The 19,688-nt window shown below is 40.6% G+C and overlaps 1 long non-coding RNA gene across 3 annotated transcripts in view; it reads left to right on the top strand.

Moving 5' to 3' along the window:
• LOC307181773 overlaps positions 1-19,688 on the top strand; it is a 752,523-nt gene that overhangs the window by 657,269 nt on the left and 75,566 nt on the right. For all 3 annotated transcript variants that reach the window (XR_013827034.1, XR_013827035.1, XR_013827036.1), the window contains one exon: positions 3,019-3,121. This is a non-coding gene — a long non-coding RNA (uncharacterized lncRNA). The remainder of the gene's footprint in view (positions 1-3,018; positions 3,122-19,688) is intronic.

Here is a 19,688-nt window from a genome sequence, read left to right as displayed (position 1 = left end):
AGGATATAAAAAAGTCATCATTCACTGTTACTATTATTTCATAAACCAAAGGACATTTTAACGCCAAAAATGTAAGAGAGACATAATTCAGAATAAATAACAGTTCTTTCTAAGAAAGGACAGTTGGCAACCTTACACCAGTGCGCACGCACACACAGACACACACAGATGCATGCAAAATTATTTGACAAAGATTCACACCAGATTTTGAATCAAAGTGCTCAGTGAACTTGGGGTTCTCTTCATCTCTAAGATTTTGCGAATCCTTTTTTCATTTTTCTAAATTTGCTTAATATTTTTATTTTCCAATCAGAAAATATGCTCTTATTTTTTAAAAAACTGATGTGTATAAAGTAGAAAATGAAACCCACCTCAAGCCCCTCCCCCACTCCCATTCTCCAAGTGAACCATAATTAAAGTGTGGTGCATCATCTTCTAGACTATCTTCTGTGAAGATATAAATATACATATATTGGAATAGCTTTTTTAAAGGAAAAGAGCTTATTCCAGTTTTCTATCAGTTTACAGAGTAGAGAGCTACATATGTTGTCATGAGCAACTGAACTGGATGTTGATAATCTTTAAGGAAAATATTCGTTGGGCTCAGTTAAGGAGACTGGCTCTTTGGGACACGTTCTTCGTAGTTGGACAGGAGGCCTGATTTGAAAGCTTTCCTTATCTCAGCAGGCAATTCATTTCTGTGTGTTGTATATAAGAACTCAAGATTTTATCTTGGGATAAAGATCTGCCAAAGAGGAAGATAAAAGCTGAGGCGTGCCTGGAGGTAGAAGATAGGGGGAATATTTGGAGCAGAACTAGAGGGGTGAGTGAAGTCATCCCCCAAGGCTAGCAGCCGGAAGTCAAGGAGCTAGAAACCAGGGTCCTGAAGTGGGGTACTGGCCCCCATCAGAGAGCCACATTTGTGTCTTTGTTTGGGGGCACAAATGTAGTGAACGGAAGCACCTTCCTCTCTAGAGGCTCCCATCATCTACTATATATATTTCTCTAAAAGCACACGTCAGGACTAGAAAGCACCTGGAGGTTGGGCCTAAGAGGCCTCTGGGAAGCTGGAGCAGTTGGCTCCCAAATGCCAGTTTGTGTTAGCCTTTTCCCAGGTTTCAAAATGTGAAAGCGACAAAATCCAAATGTTTTCAAACCACTGACTTAGTGCCCCAGATTTGGTCACAAACACTGGCCATGTTTGCATAGACAAATAAAGGCAAAGATAAGTGGAAGCAACTGGCCTGAATTGGGGTATAATTGATCCCAATTTGTTCTCACTATTTATTCATATTTAGCAAATGAATGCATACATTGACTGAGTTGAGACAACCTCAAAGAATATAGTCCATATACTTTTACCTGTTAAGTATCAAGAATGTTGTTCATGCTCAGTAAATGAGAAGGGAGGCAAAAAACAAAACCAAAAAAAAGTCATTTGGTATGAGTTTGGGCAAGTATATTCCCTTTGTAAGTGATTTCTTCATCGTCACAAGGAATGGCAAACACCCCACTCATGGGACTTCCCTGGTGGCGCAGTGGTTAAGAGAGAGTAGTTGTGGCTCGCATAGAGAGACTGTGAGCCACAACTACTGAGCCCACGCACCACAACTACTAAAGCCCAAGTGCCTAGAGCCCGTGCTCCGCAACAAGAGAAGTTACCACAATGAGAAGCCCACTCACTGCAACGAAGAGCAGCCCCTGCTTGCGGCAACTAGAGAAAGCCCGTGCACAGCAACGAAGAGCCAACACAGCCAAAAAATAAATAAATAAATTTATTAAAAAAAAAAAAAAGAACCCACGACACCCTTGCCATTAAAAACAAAAACAAAATAACACTCCACTCACATGACACTGTACCACCACCTTACAAATGGCAGTTATCATTAGGAGTTGCACAAAATTTTAATCTGTCAAGATATAGCCCCAATGTCCTTCTCCACCCAGTGCTCCAGGCAGCCTCTGTTAGTCAGAGCTGGCAACATACATTACACCTGTTTGCGGTATTTGGACCCAGCAATCTCTAAGATCCCTCCTAGATCTACCCTACTCTTATTCTTTAAGAAAAACCCATCAAAAAGAGGAAAAATTATATCCTCGAAATAAAGTGTCTATATCAATATGTTTAATCAAAGATCATGATTAACAGAGAAAGGGAACTAATTTTACCTTTCCTGTGGTCTTACTGTCCCTGTCTACCTGCCTTCTCAGCTATCTTGGACCATGGAAGTTCTCTCTTCTCTTCTGCCATGCATTACCAAGTGAATTCTACATAGAGTGCATCCTCTCCCTCCATTCTTTTTCCCAGGTGACCTATGACCTCCCCAAATCTGCTCAACCAACCAAAGAGGTTCATAAGCTTTGGGTTTTGAGGCTGGGAAGTGATAGACCCACAGAAGGTGTGATGTAGACTTCAGTAGCAACAGCATCCCAAGGAGAATGGGGTGGGTGGGAGTCACCATATCAAAAATATCACTGATGCTAGGAATACCCAAGGATTCTTGTAGGCCACAGAGCAAAAAGCTACATTTCTCTACGTGTGTTCCTTGAACCTGGGATATTAACTGGTTGCTCAAACAAGTATGATTACTTCTTTAGCAAACTGTGTTGAACAACATTAAGCAGGTTTCTTTACTAAGTGCTTGTACACTTTTAACACTAATATGTATCATGAATCACTAAGAGGAGGGTTAGATTGTGCCTCATTTCTCAAATTTATTGATCTCCATTACCTTTTTGTCAAGGCCTATCTTGTGAGACTGGTGTTCCACAGGACACACACTGCGAAACAAATCCCTAGCATTCTGAAGACAGACTCCTCATTTTATATGGATAAAAAATTTAAAAATTAGTCTTCCCCAGAAAGTTTATAGGCAGAGCTGGGACAAGCATCCAGGAAGTTCAAAGGTAGGCTTTGATCTTCTCTTAATGCCATAGGCCATGAAGACAGTTCCTAAAGACTAGGCAAGAGGTTAGTTCCAGCCATATGTGAAAAAAGAGCTTCCTTTTCTTCTGTAGGTCTTGCTCTATGATGTTTAGCAGTGAATACGAATGTTACCAATGGACACTAGAGCTGAAAATCACCTTGGAGGACACCTGCTCTGACTCTCTCATTTCACAGGTAAGGAAACTGTGGCTCAAAAAGAACATACAAGACTTACCCAAAATCACATAATAGAGCTCAGATTAGACCCAAGTCTGATGACACTTGGTTTCCAGTATGTAATCCAACAAACTGTAACCACTAACTCCTGAACTATCCAAGAGAGAAAAGATGGTTTATTGAATTCAAGGTAAGCCATTTGCTGGTGAAAACTACACAGATTACGTATAAGTTTCGTATACATGTGTGTTTGTGTGTGTGTGTGTATGTAGGTAGATAGATAGAAATAGATCACTGTTTTAACTCCCGAAGGGGGGCTATCTAAGGATAGGAGTTAGGGAAATAATAGAGAGTGTATGTTATAAACAGTTAAAATGTACCCCAAAAAGTCTTCTATAGAAGTGAAAGAAAAACAACTCAGTCAAGATATTCAAAAGAAAATCTGACTTTTCACTATCACTAATCAGTGGTTCTCCATCCCGGTTGCATGTACAAATCCCCTAGAGGTCTTTTCAGAAACAACCATGTTTGGGGTGCGGCACGGACACTGGCAGCTTTTAACAACCTCACAGGTGATTTCACTGTGTAGCTAGAGGTGAGACATACTCACTGAACGTAAGGAATCCAAGGCAGATTCTCTTCACTCCTACATCATCCAGCCTCTGAGTCTGTGGGTGGAAAGTCCAGCCAAGAGGTTTTCCAGATGTTCTTTCATGGCTGAGGCTTGCTCACAGCCTCACCCTGAGCACGGAGCCAGAGCCAATAATTCCCGTCTTCCTTCTGGGCTTCTAGCTGCCCTGGGCTGCCTTATTGGCTTCCGTATCCCTCCTACCATTTGCTGTCAATCCAAAAACCTGGGGAAGCTAAAGTGAAATCCTTGAATTTGTTTATGTGGCAAGAAGCTTGGTGTCTATGCTGAAAAAATGTCCTTGGCCTTTGACAAAGCCGCCTTGGAGATGTCTCTGTCTGTTTTAAATAGGCCATAGACTAGCTGGGAAACCAGTGCTCTCCACCAGGAGCCAATCTGCTGAATCAGCCCATAGGAGCAGAGAGAGACTGGTGATTCAAATGCAAGGGTGTTTCTGACTTTTTTTTTTTGGTATCATTTAGCTGCAAAGGAATGCAGAACTTTTAAGGGAGGCTTTTGGACTTGACTGTGGAGAATAGGTCAAACTGGAAATTGATTTGTGAGACATATTTTCAATTTTCGGGAATACTTGAAATACAATGATGAAGCCCAGTGTATGGAAAGGACATTTATGACGTTCATTTTAAAGAAAAGGTCTCGTTATTGGAAGACTAGTGTATTACCCACCTTTAAAAGTCTTGGAGGAGAGTTTGGGACTAGATCTTTGAGACCTCAGAGAGACATCTAGAAGGCAAAGAAAACAAATTCATGGGCTCATTTTTACATGTAAAGAGAAGAGAAAAGTAAAATAATCTTTCTAAATGTAACACAAATGCAAATTTAGGAGTTTCATCTATGCTGTGATGAAAAGAAGCAGAGTGGCTGTAGAGAAAATTCAATATTAATTAAGAATAGTAAGGATGTGAGGAGACAACACTGCTATGGGAACAGAAGAAAAATGTAAAATTATGTCTTACCATGGGTTCTGCCCACAGTGGAATATTTGCTATGTTTAGGGAGCTGTAAAAACACAATCTTCCTGCCCTCAAGAAATCTGGCCTGAAGAGGCCAGAGAAAGGTACAATGTTAATAGCAAAAGGATATATAAATACCAATGGCAATTTGAAATACAAAACATATTTCACAATATAAGTGAAAAGTAGGCTCAGGGAGTAAAGGTGACAGGACTCCAGACATGGAAGAAGGTTCTTTCGGTGAGAGTAAGCAGGGAAGCATCCACAGAAGTGGGGACCAGGGAGCCAGCTTCTGAAGGAGGGTATAAGATTCAGGAGGTAGGGAGAGCCCTGGGAGGGGCGGGTGGCAAAGAGGGCACAGTGGCACCAGTCTGCAGTGTCTTCCTCTCTCTCACCTACACAGCTTTAGGGAGCACGAAGAACATGCAGAGAATCTCTGCTTTGGCATATATTCCTGCTCTGAGGAGCATCAGTAATGTTCTTTGTTTTTTTAATTATTGAAGTATAGTTGATTTACAATATTGTGTTAGTTTCAGGTATACAGCAAAGTGATATATATGTAAATCAGATTCTTTTCCCTTATAGGCTATCACAAAACATTGAGTAGAGTTCCCTGTGCTATACAGTAGGTCCTTGTTGTTTATCTATTTTATATATAGTAGTATATATATGTTAATCCCAAACTCCTAAACTCCTAATTTGTCCCTCCCTGCCCCCCCCCTTTTCACTTTGGTAACCATAAGTTTGTTTCCTATGTCTGTGGGTCTGTTTTGTATATTAGTTCATTTGTATTTTTTATTTTTTTTTTAGATTCCACATATAAGCGATATCACATGATATTTGTTTTTCTCTATCTGGCTTACTTGACTTAGTATGATAATCTCTAGGTCCATCCATGTTGCTGCACATGGTATTATTTCATTCTTTTTTATGGCTGAGTGAAGTTCCATTGTATTTATATACCACATCTTTATCCACTCATCTGTCGGTGGACATTTAGGTTGCTTCTATGTCTTGGCTTTTGTAAATAGTGCTGCAGTGAACATGGGGGTGCATGTATTTTTGAATTATGGTTTTCTCTGCATATATGCCCAGGAGTGGGATTGCTGGATCATATGGTAGCTCTATTTTTAGTTTTTTAAGGAACCTCCATACTATTCTCCTTAATAGCTGTACCAGTTTACATTCCCACCAACAGTGTAGAAGGGTTCCCTTTTCTCCACACTCTCCAGCATTTATTTTTTGTAGACTTTTTGATGATGGCCATTCTGACTGGTATGAAGTGATACCTCATTGTAGTTTTGATTTGCATTTCTCTAATAATTGGTGATGTTGAGCATCTTTTCATGTGCCTTTTGGCCATCTGTGTGTCTTCTTTGGAGAAATGTCTATTTAGATCTTCTGCCCATTTTTTGATTGAGTTGTTTGGTTTTTTGATATTGAGCTGTATAGCTGTTTGTATATTTTGGAGATTAGTCCCTTGTCGGTCACATCATCTGCAAATATTTTCTCCCATTCTGTACATTGTCTTTTCACTTTGCTTATGGTTTCCTTGGCTGTGCAAAAGCTTGTATGTTTAATTAGGTCCCATTTGTTTATTTTTTTTATTTCCATTACTGTAGGAGTCGAATCCAAAAAGATATTGCTGCAATTTATGTCAGAGTGTTCTGCCTATGTTTTCCTCTAGGAGCATTATAGTGTCCAGTCTTACATTTAGGTCTTCAATCCACTTTGAGTTTATTTTTGTGTATGGTGTTGGGTAAGTGAAGAAAATTCACGTTTATTGAGCACTCCTCCATGAGCATGCGCCATGCTAGGCACTTTAAATATATAAGCAATTAGTCCTCAAAATAAAGATACCAAAATCCACAACCCTGTATGGGTGGTGTCATTGCTCCCAATCTCTAGAAGAGGTAACAGAGATGTAGAGGTGCTAAGCAGTTTGCCGAAGTTCACAGAGCAAAGAAGTAGAAATTCTAGAAAGTGATGGAGGTGACGAATGTAATCAAAGGTAAAAATGAAGAGACCTGAACATTCCTTAGAAATTTGTACTTTCATTCCAAGGTCCTCCACCTATGGAAACTTTCCTTTCCCCATCTCACAATTTAATCACATCATAGAATTTGAGTTAAAAGCGTCCTTGGAAAACTATCCAACACCTTCTTTTATGAGGAAACGGGCTAAGAGAGGTGAGCTTCTGTGAGTGCCAGGGGTCACACAGCCATCGAGGAGCAGAGCTCAGAAGCCAGCCTACCATGTTCCTGATGCCCGCAGCAGCCTGACAAAGGCCTGGGTAAATAGAAGCAGGGACATGTGTTGTCTCTAGGCAGTTGTAGGAGGAGTTCAGTTTCCTGTTAGCTGTCTGATCCACCCCTCGTCAGAGATACAGAAGTGTCTGCCAATTCCAAATCCCAACAGACTCCTCCTCTCTCTGGCTTTTGAGGAGGCTTGTACAGGGTGGCAGAGCATGCTGTTTCCCATGTGGCTCCTCTTCTTTCCCCTGAGCCAGAGGGAGAAAGGATTCATTGAAAAACAGGGTGGGCTACAGAGACTTCAGCTTTTCACCCTCATACCTGCCTTAGACCACTGGGAGAAGAGGCAAAGGAGAGGCATCTCTGGCAGTTGTGGGCATTTGCTAAAGATTACAAATAAAAGATTGCCAAGAAACAAGACTCAGTATAGGTGTAGCATCTGTTTTTACTCAAAGGCAGATTGACAGTGGATCAGTGGTGGCTGTGTTCTTGGGTTCCCAAGATCTAACTGTAGATTTAAAGAAACGGGCCATAGGCCTGATGGAGGGTCAGAGCAGAGATCCTGACTTTATCTCTCACTGGTGTCTCTGGTCTTCCAATGAGGAGTAGACAAATCAGCCCTCACCACGGGAGAGAGGGGACCCAGTTTCAGTTGCTTTTGAGGGTAAACCACTGATGGCTTTTGAGGCCAACAAGACTAGGAAGTAGCACATGGGTTAATTTTCTTAAACCCAAAGGTCAGTCACCACCCAATCTTACTCCCTGGGACTTGGCCAGCAATGCTGCCACTGACCAAAACTACTCTAAATGGCCAACAGTTCCCTTACACACACACACACACACACACACACACACACACACACACACACACACACACACACACACACACACACACACACACACACACACACACACACACACACACACACACACACCATGATGTAAGATTAGGCATGCTACATTGAAATAATTAAAGCTTTCTTGATCCTGTCCTCTAAAACTACTAAAACCCCTGAAATTCCTGTTAAATAAGAATGACTATGCAGACAGTTTCATTTGAAGCCAAGTCTGAAACATTAAAACCGACTCCCATCCAGTGTTTGCTTTCCCCTGGGGGGCTTATTCTTCTAGGCAGTGTTACAAGTCTCCTACCAGCTAAATGAAGATGGTTTAATCAACCTGCCAGCCAACTCCACTAGCAGTAAGTACAGAAACAGAATACTAAATGAAAGCCAAGAGCTTCTCTTTCCTTTTTCTAAATTTAGAAATGAGAACCAGATTGGCCAAAAAATAAACATCTATGAGTCAAATTCCAAGTCCCAGCTCTGCCCTAATTCAGAATGTACTTGCAACACTTAGTAATTATTCAGTAAGTTTAGCCATATAGAAAAAGTCTAGATCAGAGCTCCCAGCTGTTATACTGAAGTCAACTGATGAATGGAAAACCTCTACATAGTCACTGACTACTGTGACACACTATTCACAAAATCTATGGGTGTTTTCAATGGGAAGAATGTATAGTTTAAAGACACGGAACCACTCCCACCCTGTCCTACTGTATGCCATCACTGGGGCCTGGTGAGAGTGACCAAAGCTAATGAGAGTAAATAACATCTTTGTATAAAATGGAGAGGGACTCTTCGGCCTCTGCCATTCAGATAAAAACTAGTTATCACCTACCTCCAGAATTCATTTTCAGTAAATAATTTTTAAGTCTGGTCCAGAATGATCTAAATAACCACCTCTGTTTTTCACTTCTTACTGTTTATCAGTAGATAAATTCTTTCTGGAGTTTTCTACAAATATCAGTCTCCTTGGATTTCAGTTTCAATGTCATTCAATGAGAAATCTCTTACCAAACCACATCTCAGTACTAAGATGAAGACCATCTAATATTGTGTTTTACTCAAGACCATGTTTCTCAAAGTGTGTAGTACATAATTGGTTATACTCAAAATCACCAAATAAACAGTATCCAAGGTTATCAATTTACTCAAATATTTGGAAGAACATTTATTTTTATATCAATATAATTACAAATATATACTTTGGTGTGGAAACAAAATATTTATGACTGTTAAGACAAAAATGAATATTTCAGAGAGATTTATAATGGGCCACTTTGAGGCTATGCACCGGAACACCCTGGGTGGCATGCCCACTCTTGCTTGAGGGAGGGAAATGATTGTAGGGGTTTGGGGGAAGGCTGGAGAGCCTGTCTACTCCCTTCTGCCATGTAAAGTACTGTAGTGGAGACATACCCAAAATATTGACAACATGCTTAGTAGGAAGGATACTTTAGAGGAAGGAAAATGGTGGTTCGTGAAAGCTCTGGAGCCATGTTTCCTGAAGAGTGGTCCACTCATCACTAGTCATATAGATAAGCGCTCATATTTCAATGCATTTGGATGTTCTTCCTCTATTTATGGCAAGTTATACACATGTTCCAAATTTTCTTAAATTTTTTCTTTCAAGAAAGAGAAATGAGTTGACCTAAAGAAAAAGGAAGATTAATAGTATATGTGGTAACAGATGCAATAAAATCATGAAGGTGTCAAATGAATGACTGAACCTATACAATCTAAATCCATCTCTACCTTTATAATATTTCTCTACTCAAAAACATTAAGAAATGCCATACTGGGTCAGCCCTGTGGCCCATCTATTAGATCAAAAAATGACCCCAAGAATACTTCTTTCCTCATAAATTTATCGAGCACCTGCTATGTACTATAGATAGCCTTACTTAAAGGAGATACAAGTCAAGTGAGAAGATAGACTCATCCCAAACCACTGCAATTCAGGGTCATCATTGTCATGATGAACACCCGAAAGGGTCAGAGAGAGAGAAGATGCAGCAACAAATAAGAGTGCTGGGGGGCTTCCCTGGTGGCACGGTGGTTGAGAGTCCGCCTGCCGATGCAGGGGACACGGGTTCGTGACCCAGTCCGGGAAGATCCCATGTGCCGCGGAGCGGCTGGGCCCATGAGCCATGGCCGCTGAGCCTGTGCGTCCGGAGCCTGTGCTCCGCAATGGGAGAGGCCACAACACTGAGAGGCCCGAGTACCGCAAAAAAAAAAGAGAGTGCTGGGTTTGGGTCAGAGAAGGCTTTACAAAGGAGGTGATATTTGAGTTGAAGCTTAAAGGGGAGTAGAAATTTACAAAGAGTATTGCGTGAGAAAGCATGGTTGCCTTCCACAAAAACAATCCCAAAATTATTTAATGGGTAAAACAAACATACATGGATTATTTTTAAAGTTCCTGCTTTTAGTTCCAGAATAGACTAGCTTGCCCATGTGGTCAGTACTTTAGGGGTCTAGAGGGTCCTCTTGGTAGCTGTACAAATAAGCCCATTGGCAAGGAGCTCTAGGGGAGAGACCACCAGACCTAACCTTAACAGGAGGTTTTTCCTTTAAACGTGGTCTGTGGTAAGTTCCCTCCCCACACTAAAGAGCATCCAAAAAGTACATTCTTGTTTCTCACTAAGGATTTGTTGAGTACCAAAAAGGTTAAGAGATTGAAGGTTGCTTGATGACCTCCTCCTTAGAAGCAACTACAGGGAGAATGAGTTCTGTTTCCAAAGACCCTTGGAAAAAGTTTCCCTTGGGTAAACCCCAAGAGTTGGAGAGATCAAATAAGTTTGAATACTGTCCTTATCACTTTTGGGGGGTGCTCAAGACTGCCTCCTTTTTTCCCAAATCTCTTATTGAAGGGTCAGACACCAGCATTTTGTGTATCTACATTTCTTTCATTTTCAATGGCTAACTTAAAGACAGATAACAGTGGGACATCTAATGACTTAAGCTCACCTGCATTATAATTCTCCCAGGGTAGATGTCCTTCCCAGGAATGATCCCTAAGAAAATTCCAAATATATGTGCATATAAATCTAGGTTATTGACCTGGCACCAAACTCTATCTGCCACCTACTCTAACCTGATGCCAAGCAGCTCACAAATTGAAAACTCATTTAGAGTGTCTCCAGACGTCTTTGTTCTCTGTGTATAAAAGGTGCCAGAGAACATTCTAAATTGGCAGCCATTATGGCCAATCACAACCCCACCCAGTGTAGCCATGCACAATGAATATCTCTGCAAAACTGTGAGCCAGGAAGCAGCTAGAAATACCTCTTTGGACAGCCATCTGTGTCTGCCTACTGTCTTGCTTACTAGATGGTCAGCTCTTCATCATCCTTAGCCTCCACACCCAGAACCTATGTGCCTGACACATAGTAATGTCTCAAGAAATGTGACAGAGGGATGATTCCACTCTACTAACTCTTTTTCTGCTCTATTCCCCCAAGGTCAGTTTAGTTTAACCCCTGTGTTTCCAGCATATGAAAGTTACTTAAATCTGTTTGATCTAGATCAAATCAGAGACAGGACAAAGTTGAAGATGGTGCTACATCATAGTCAACAGCAAAATTATAGACAGAAGCCAGTGGAAGGATTGCCGTCTATAGAAATTGCTGCTGTAGTATTGTGTGAACCCATCTAATACAATCTGTAGCTCAATACCATTTGTGTGTGTACAAATATTAGTTAACACTCATAGTAAGAATTCTTATTTTAGGTCCTCAAAACAAGCTAAAATAGCTTGGCACTAGAACCAACTTGATTTCTCTGGCTTAATATGACCCTTGACAATTTCCTTATGTATCCATGTCAAAGACTGTGTACCACACCTGGAATTGTGTGTCCAAACAGGTCTAGTATACATTAGGGATGAGAAAATGGAAGAATAGAAGGTAGCTCTGTTCAGAAAGGAGGATCGTAAAATTAAGATATTAGCAGTGGAGATATTTCTAATAATGGTCATGCATTTAAGCAGATATGCTGGAATAAAAAGAAATAAGGGACAAAGAGTTATAATGCCAGCGTATTGGAAGGTCAGAATGGTTGCCGAAATCCCCGAGAATGATGGCAGTAGATGGAATAGAGGGGAGAACTAAACCCGAGGCTCAAAATTAAGGTGGAATTATCTGAGAATTTGTGAGAGGGTGAGATATTAAGATATGAAGTCCTAATGTGGAAAGAGTGCTGAAAGTTACAGTGTGACAAAAGTTTAAAAGCAAAAATGGGGATTATTACAGTGTTCTATTAACATATAATATTGTATATGCATCCCCTTTCTTGCCTGGAAAATTTCCTAAAAATAGGAATAAGAATAGGAAAAAACTAGCATTTATTACCTGCCTACTGTGTTCCAAACCCTGAACCAGTAGTTTGTGTTTTTTTTAACATGTTTATTGGAGTATAATTGCTTTACAATGGTGTGTTAGCTTCTGCTTTATAACAAAGTGAATCAGTTATACATATATATATGTCCCCATATCTCTTACCTCTTGCATCTCCCACCCTCCCTATCCCACCCCTCTAGGTGGTCACAAAGCACCGAGCTGATTTCCCTGTGCTATGTGGCTGCTTCCCACTAGCTATCTATTTTACATTTGGTAGTGTATATATGTCCATGCCACTCTCTCACTTTGTCCCACCTTACCCTTCCCCCTCCCTGTATCCTCAAGTCCGTTCTCTAGTAAGTCTGCATCTTTATTCCCATCTTGCCCCTAGGTTCTTCTGACCATTTTTTTTTCTTTTTCTTTTTTAGATTCCATATATATGTGTTAGCATATGGTATTTGTTTTTCTCTTTCTGACTTACTTCACTCTGTATGACAGTCTCTAGGTCCATCCACCTCACTAAAAATAACTCAGTTTCGTTCCCTTTTATGTCTGAGTAATAGTCCATTGTATATGTGTGCCACATCTTCTTTATCCATTCATCTGTTGATGGACACTTAGGTTGCTTCCATGTCCTGGCTATTGTAAATAGAGCTGCAATGAACATTTTGGTACATGACTCTTTTTGAATTATAGTTTTCTCAGGGTACATGCCCAGTAGTGGGATTGCTGAGTCATATGGTAGTTCTATTTTTAGTTTTTTAAGGAACCTCCATACTGTTCTCCATAGTGGCTGTACCAATTCACATTCTCACCAGCAGTGCAAGAGGGTTCCCTTTTCTCCACACCCTCTCCAGCATTTATTGTTTGTAGATTTTTTGATGATGACCATTCTGACCAGTGTGAGATGATATCTCATTGTAGTTTTGATTTGCATTTCTCTAATGATTAATAATATTGAGCATTCTTTCATGTGTTTGTTGGCAATCTGTATATCTTCTTCGGAGAAATGTCTATTTAGGTCTTCTGCCCAATTTTGGATTGGGTTGTTTGTTTTTATGATATTGAGCTGTGTGAGTTGCTTGTATGTTTTGGAGATTAATCCCTTGTCCATTACTTCATTTGCAAATATTTTCTCTCATTCTGAGGGTTGTCTTTTGGTCTTGTTTATGATTTCCTTTGCTGTACAAAAGCTTTTAAGTTTCATTAAGTACCATTTGTTTATTTTTGTTTTTATTTCCATTTCTCTAGGAGGTGGGTCAAAAAGGATCTTGCTGTGATTTATGTCATAGAGGGTTCTGCCTATGTTTTCCTCTAAGAGTTTGATAGTGTCTGGCCTTACATTTAGGTCCTTAATCCATTTTGAGCTTATTTTTGTGTATGGTGTTAGGGAGTGTTCTAATTTCTTTGTTTTACATGTAGCTGTCCAGTTTTCCCAGCACCACTTATTGAAGAGGCTGTCTTTTCTCCACTGTATATTCTTGCCTCCTTTATCAAAGATAAGGTGACCATATGTGTGTGGGTTTATCTTTGGGATTTCTATCCTGTTCCATTGGTCTATATTTCTGTTTTTGTGCTAGTACCATACTGCCTTGATGACTGTAGCTTTGTAGTATAGTCTGAAGTCAGGGAGACTGATTCCTCCAGCTCCATTTTTCCTTCTCAAGATTGCTTTGGCTATTCGGGGTCTTTTGTGTTTCCATACAAATTGTGAAATTTTTTGTTCTAGTTCTGTGAAACATGCCAGTGGTAGTTTGATAGGGATTGCATTGAATCTGTAGATTGCTTTGGGTAGTTGAGTCATTTTCACAATGTTGATTCTTCCAATCCAAGAACATGGTATATCTCTCCATCTATTTGTATCATCTTTAATTTCTTTCATCAGTGTCTTATAATTTTCTGCATACAGGTTTTTTGTCTCCTTAGGTAGGTTTATTCCTAGAGAACCAGTCGTTTTTACCACTATTATTTCATTTAATTTATATATAGAGTTGGCATGATTTGTGTTTGATCTGTAGTTGTGAATAGGAATTCTTTAAGTGTGTAGTGTTTTAGTCTAACTTCTTCCTATAGCAATTTAACATTGTTATTCCTCTCTGAAATTGAGATGTACTGAAAGAAAAAAAAAAAGCACTATCAACACCTAGCAGACAACTATTATGTTCCTGACACATGTTTAACCTACATTTATTTTCATAACCTCTCAAGGACAGCCTTTCAAGATAAGGGTTACTGTTCCCATTTTATAGACTATGAAACTGAGACTCAGATTAAGAAACTTGCCAAGAGTCACAGAATTCATTAAGAGATGACGGATTCAAACAGTTCTGTTTGATTCCTACCCATGTTCTTTCTACAACATCTCACTCTGTTTCAACTGAAGAGACTTTCAGAGAAAATGATAATGGTGCCATTTACAGCTACAACGAACAGGTAGAAATAACTTTCAAAGGAAAAATTGAAAACGTAAACTCCTCTTCACAATGGAACCAGGAGTAGGGTTCATAGGAGGAGGGAGAGAACTGAGATGATGGGCATTCTTATTTTCAACATCAAAAAAGAGAGGCCAAAGATGAAGGGTATTCTGGAGGTACGTATTTGTAAACGATAAAGAAAGAAGGCTTGTTTCTAATACACTTACTCTATCCTGTCTACACTTCTTTAGTACTTCTAGACATGGAGATGGTTGCCCCAGGTCTTTCACCTGTGGTTCTAACAGGAAGTCAGTTTGTTGTCAACACACATAATTGGTAGTCTGTCAAAAAGGTACACAAAATGCACATTCTTGGGGTCCCTGAAATTGTCCACCATCCTTTATTTCAAGATTAACTGTAGTCTTGTATCACTTCTCCCAGAGACATTGCCAGGAAAACAGCTTGTTTCTGGGACTGGTCTGGCTAACTCTCAAGGTTGGTTGTTTCAACCTCAGATAACATGAGAATGACCTGAAGGATTTTTAGAAAATATTCCCTAGGCACCATTCCAAGAGATTCTGATTCACTTGGTCTGGGCTTGGTCCTGAGCATTGGCATTTTTTAATTCTCCCCAGGTTATTTTCATGTGTGGCCAGGATGGAGAATCATGGGCCCGTACCCATTGATTCACCCATACCATAGACACACATTCTCCCACCATCTAATATCCCAAGCCACTGGAAAATGTTAGAAGTTAATGAAGAACCAAACACCAATTACTTCTCCTTGAACATTTCCCTTTTTCCGTCTTTTACTTCCCACATCTCTCTCTTTTACTAAAACACTTCACTGGAAAGCAACACTCAAAAATTATTAAAGGCAAGTAGCTCAGAGAGGCAAAAAATACCTTACCTACCTCTGGATATGTCCCCGCTCTTGCCTATTTTATAATACTTTTGTATAGCTGACAGAAAGATTAAAGTCTCAAGAAACTTTGAAGAAAATATCTGAATATCGATAGTTTGGAAACTTGTTTGATTATTCCTTGGACTTAATTTCCAGGAGTGGTGATCTTATAGTTACGAGCTTCTTTTTGCAGTAAACAAGGTTAAACCTCCTCAATTTCACAGGATTGACAGTGTATCATGATGCCAGGCTAATAGACATACCCAAAAGGAGAGAAAGAGACAACATCATTATCAAAATCAAGTCATCCCACCATCTGTATGTGCTGTGTGACGCCTATAGAATCTGCATAAGATAGAGCCACCATATCTAGAAAATTCAGCATCTGGGTGGAAATGCAGTTGTTAAATATGAGAAGAGAAATGATAGCACATGATAAAACTCTTAATTAATGAAGGAGTGGGGGAAGGGATTACATATACACATGTTTTGAACCCAGCACTTCAGGCTTTCTTTCTCATTGAATCATTGCAATTACCCAACTATTTCTAGTTCAAAGGTGACGGATCTAAGGCTCAGAAAAGTTAACCTGGAGTCAGTACAGCACAATAAGTAGGACATTCAGGTTCAATTCTGACAGCATTGTCGCCTACGAGCCATGTGATCTCAGGCGAGTTCTTTTCCCTGAACTTCTGTTTCCCCATCCATAAAATGTCAAGGTAATAAGAGGTCCTATCAGTTGCAGAGAATATTAAAATATAAAGTAATCACCAATCATTTACTAATCCTTGTCTAAATGGTAGCTGGAATTTATTCAAGATAATGTAACATGTGAACTCTAGTCTATGAAATGCCATTTCCTTTCCACAGTACAAGAGATATAGACCAAAAGATTTCAGAAAAAGGGAAAGATGAGGTGGATTGAGAAATTCAGAGAAGACTCTAAAACTGAAGAGATAATAAGTTAGCTGGGGGCTTCCCTGGTGGCGCAGTGGTTGAGAGTCTGCCTGCCGATGCAGGGGACACGGGTTCGTGCCCCGGTCCGGGAGGATCCCACATGCCCCGGAGCGGCTGGGCCTGTGAGCCATGGCCACTGAGCCTGCGCGTCCGGAGCCTGTGCTCCACAACAGGAGAGGCCACAACAGTGAGAGGCCCGCGTACTGAAAAAAAAAAAAAAAAAAGTTAGCTGGGTTTCAAAAAAAAAATACGGATAAGTAAGAAGACTTGTATGTTCTCCCCTTTGGGGCTGGGCTAATTCCAGAAATGTTGCTTTTTGGCATTCAACGTCAGAAATGAGATTTTAATTGCTCTTTGATATACAGCTGCCAACTTTAGCGTGACATTATGAGGAATGCAGAGATGCCTATGAAGAAGAGCAGAGAACAAAAATTCCTATGGCAAATTCACCAATCCCAATTCCAAATCCCTCTGTTAGATCTATCAACAGACCGGGCATTTGTTCTCAAGTTGTGGTCACTCTGAGCCATGCCAAGGCAGCAGGCGAGGTGTGGCCACACTTTCCTGTGCGGCAGACACAGAGAACAGAGCCCTTGGAAACTTTGACATCTGTAAGTCTGAGTGAAAGGGCGCATCGGGAGTGAGCCTGCCCCTGCAGACCCCTTCCAAGGTGCCCGAACCACTCCTCTGACTTGATGAACTCCACATGCGGCCGCAGCTACTTATAGTATCAGCCCGTGTGTGTCTTGTTAAAGCCTCTGTATCGTATTTCTTAGCTTTGGAAGTCTGTTTCCTACAATTGGCCCATTAAATTTTACCTCCTTTTCCTCCTCTACCGCATTCTTGGAAATCCAGTCCACTACACAAACAAATGTACGGGATTATCAAAATATTTGAAACCACTCTTTGCCCTCCCTGTTTTTCTGGTGTTCCCAGAAGTGTGAATTGCTATAGCATCACTCTTCCTAGAAACTTAGATCTCACAGAGGTTCATTCAGCCACAGGGGAGGGAAGAAGAGGCCTGAGAGATCAGCAAGTTTGTCACTAAGCCTGCTCCTACTAAGTGGAAACTAATCCCAAAAAGGGCAGCAGGGCAACAAGAAAAATCTTCAGAAAAAATAAAAGTACAAACAAAAGAAGAGCAAGGTAAACAGGCTCAAGTGACTAATCAAGAAACAAAAGGTTTTTGAATCAGATCTCTATAGTGCATCAAAAAATTAAAAATTAAATTAAAATTTTAAAAGATTTACCTGCAGAAATTGGAGAAAGTGAAGAGTGCAATCTCTGACGAGGCAGGAGAGAAAGGAGCCACGTCTGAGGACTAACGTAGACCATGTCTTGTGAGTGGCCCCTGCCTCTCTTCTTAGACCATCCAGAGGAATATTTTAATCAACAATTTGGTAAATGCAAGTATTTTAGTAATTTGAGAAACCCATTTTTCAGAAGGAGGAAATTCCACCTCATCCACTTTTTAAAACATATTTAGGTAAGTGCAAATACTTTTCTTTAAGATGTAAACCTCATGCTGATTATTTATCTTTCTATACAATCAGAAAGTAGCGGGTACTGAATCACGGCAAGGCTTGACTGTTAGCTGTCAACCTTCCCTAAGTTGGGCTCACGGTTTTATATCCTATCATACAAAGCATACTATCAATAAATGGCGACTTAGAGTCACAGACATGTCTTTAATCTGTCTTAAACATTTTAAATTATTTCTTTACCCATGTTGGGTTTTAGCAGAGTTGCTTCCTAAAGAAAACTACTCCCTGATCCTGGCTCTCCCTGTCAGAATTGTGTGCTCTCTGTGACATCTTTTGTCATGGTCATCCTTTTTTTCCTAATAACTTCGTTAATGTACTGTGAGAGACTGAAATTAGGAGTAGGTAGGGGGTGCAGGGTGTATGATGTTAATCATTAATTAGTGGAATTTACATTCCATACAAATTGTTCATATCCATTCCCTGATCCTCAAACACAAACCAATACAATCTCAATTTTAATCAAAAAAAAAACCCTAAGTACAAATAAGGATTAATTTCCTCAGTTTCCTTTCGTTAATAGGATATAAAGAATAGGATTTCCCAGAAGAAGATAAATTCTTAACCCAGCGATCTGTTTTTGTTTTCATTTGGTTTTGAGTGGTGCTAACATTAACTGAGAATTTTCCTTGTTCTAGGCTCTAGTACCTTTTCTCATTTAATCTATGTGAAAATCCTCAGTTAGATATTATACCAGGTTATAATAAAATGGGGCTTAGGGAACTGGAGTAACTCATCCAGGGTTGCACAGACAGTGGACAGCTGTGCAGGAGCCATATTCAGGGGAGGCTGAACTTGTAACTCCTTCCCACCTATGGCACAGGGCTGACATTTCTGGCTGCTGTAGGGATATAGCTGTGGGTGCTTAGGCAGCTCTTAACTCTTAGAGCATAAAACTAAATGAATCCTTTTCCCTAAAGCCCCCTGTTAATGACCCTTCCTCTGTGCCAGTGATCCCGTGAGGTTGTCCATCATCTCTGCCTCTCTCTGAGCATCCACCAACCACCACATCCTAACAATTCAGTCCCACTGTGTGCATCTTCACAGTTTCCTTCATCCACCCTTTTCCCTTCATTCCTCCCCCGCTCTGCAGCAAGTTGTCCTGAGTCCTCGCCTAGACCATTCCAATAACTCATATCTCTGAAAGAAGTCTCTGGATCTCAAGAGACACAAACTAACCTCCAAGTAGCCTAGGCAACAGAGAGCTTGACTGGAAAGTCACTGGGACACTCACCAACAGAAGGCTGATGTTACCTTTGGGCCATGGGAAAACCTGGAAATGAGAAGGGAAATGCTCCTTCGCACACCTCCCACCTGTCTCTGCTTCTCTGCCTGTCACCTTCATTCTGTTCACGGATAGGGCATCCCCTACACATCAAGAAACACTACCAGCCAAGGTGCCCAGTAGTGCCATCCCACAGCTTCTACAACCCAAACAGGCACCTCGTTCTCAGAATCTGTTTGGAAAAAAGGAAAAGGGGGCGGGAAATGGATCCCAGAGAAGCATACCTCTAGATCAGTCAGTTGTGGCCAAGGAGCCAGGGTCAGGGAAGGACATGGAAACACATTTGTTAATTGGAAGAGACACAGTTCCTGGAACAGGCTGCATGCTTTTCCAACCACTATGGATTTGCCCTTGCTGTTCTCTCCCCACAACCATCATATGCAAAGCCCTACCCATTCTCCAAGGCCATCTTAAATAGCACCCAACCAAGAAGCTTGGTTCCATCACCT

This window comes from Stenella coeruleoalba (assembly GCF_951394435.1).
Source record: "Stenella coeruleoalba genome assembly, chromosome: 2".
In the NCBI taxonomy this organism is placed as follows: domain Eukaryota; kingdom Metazoa; phylum Chordata; class Mammalia; order Artiodactyla; family Delphinidae; genus Stenella; species Stenella coeruleoalba.
Note: the sequence above shows the minus strand (reverse complement) of the source record. Positions and strands in the feature narration are given on the sequence as shown.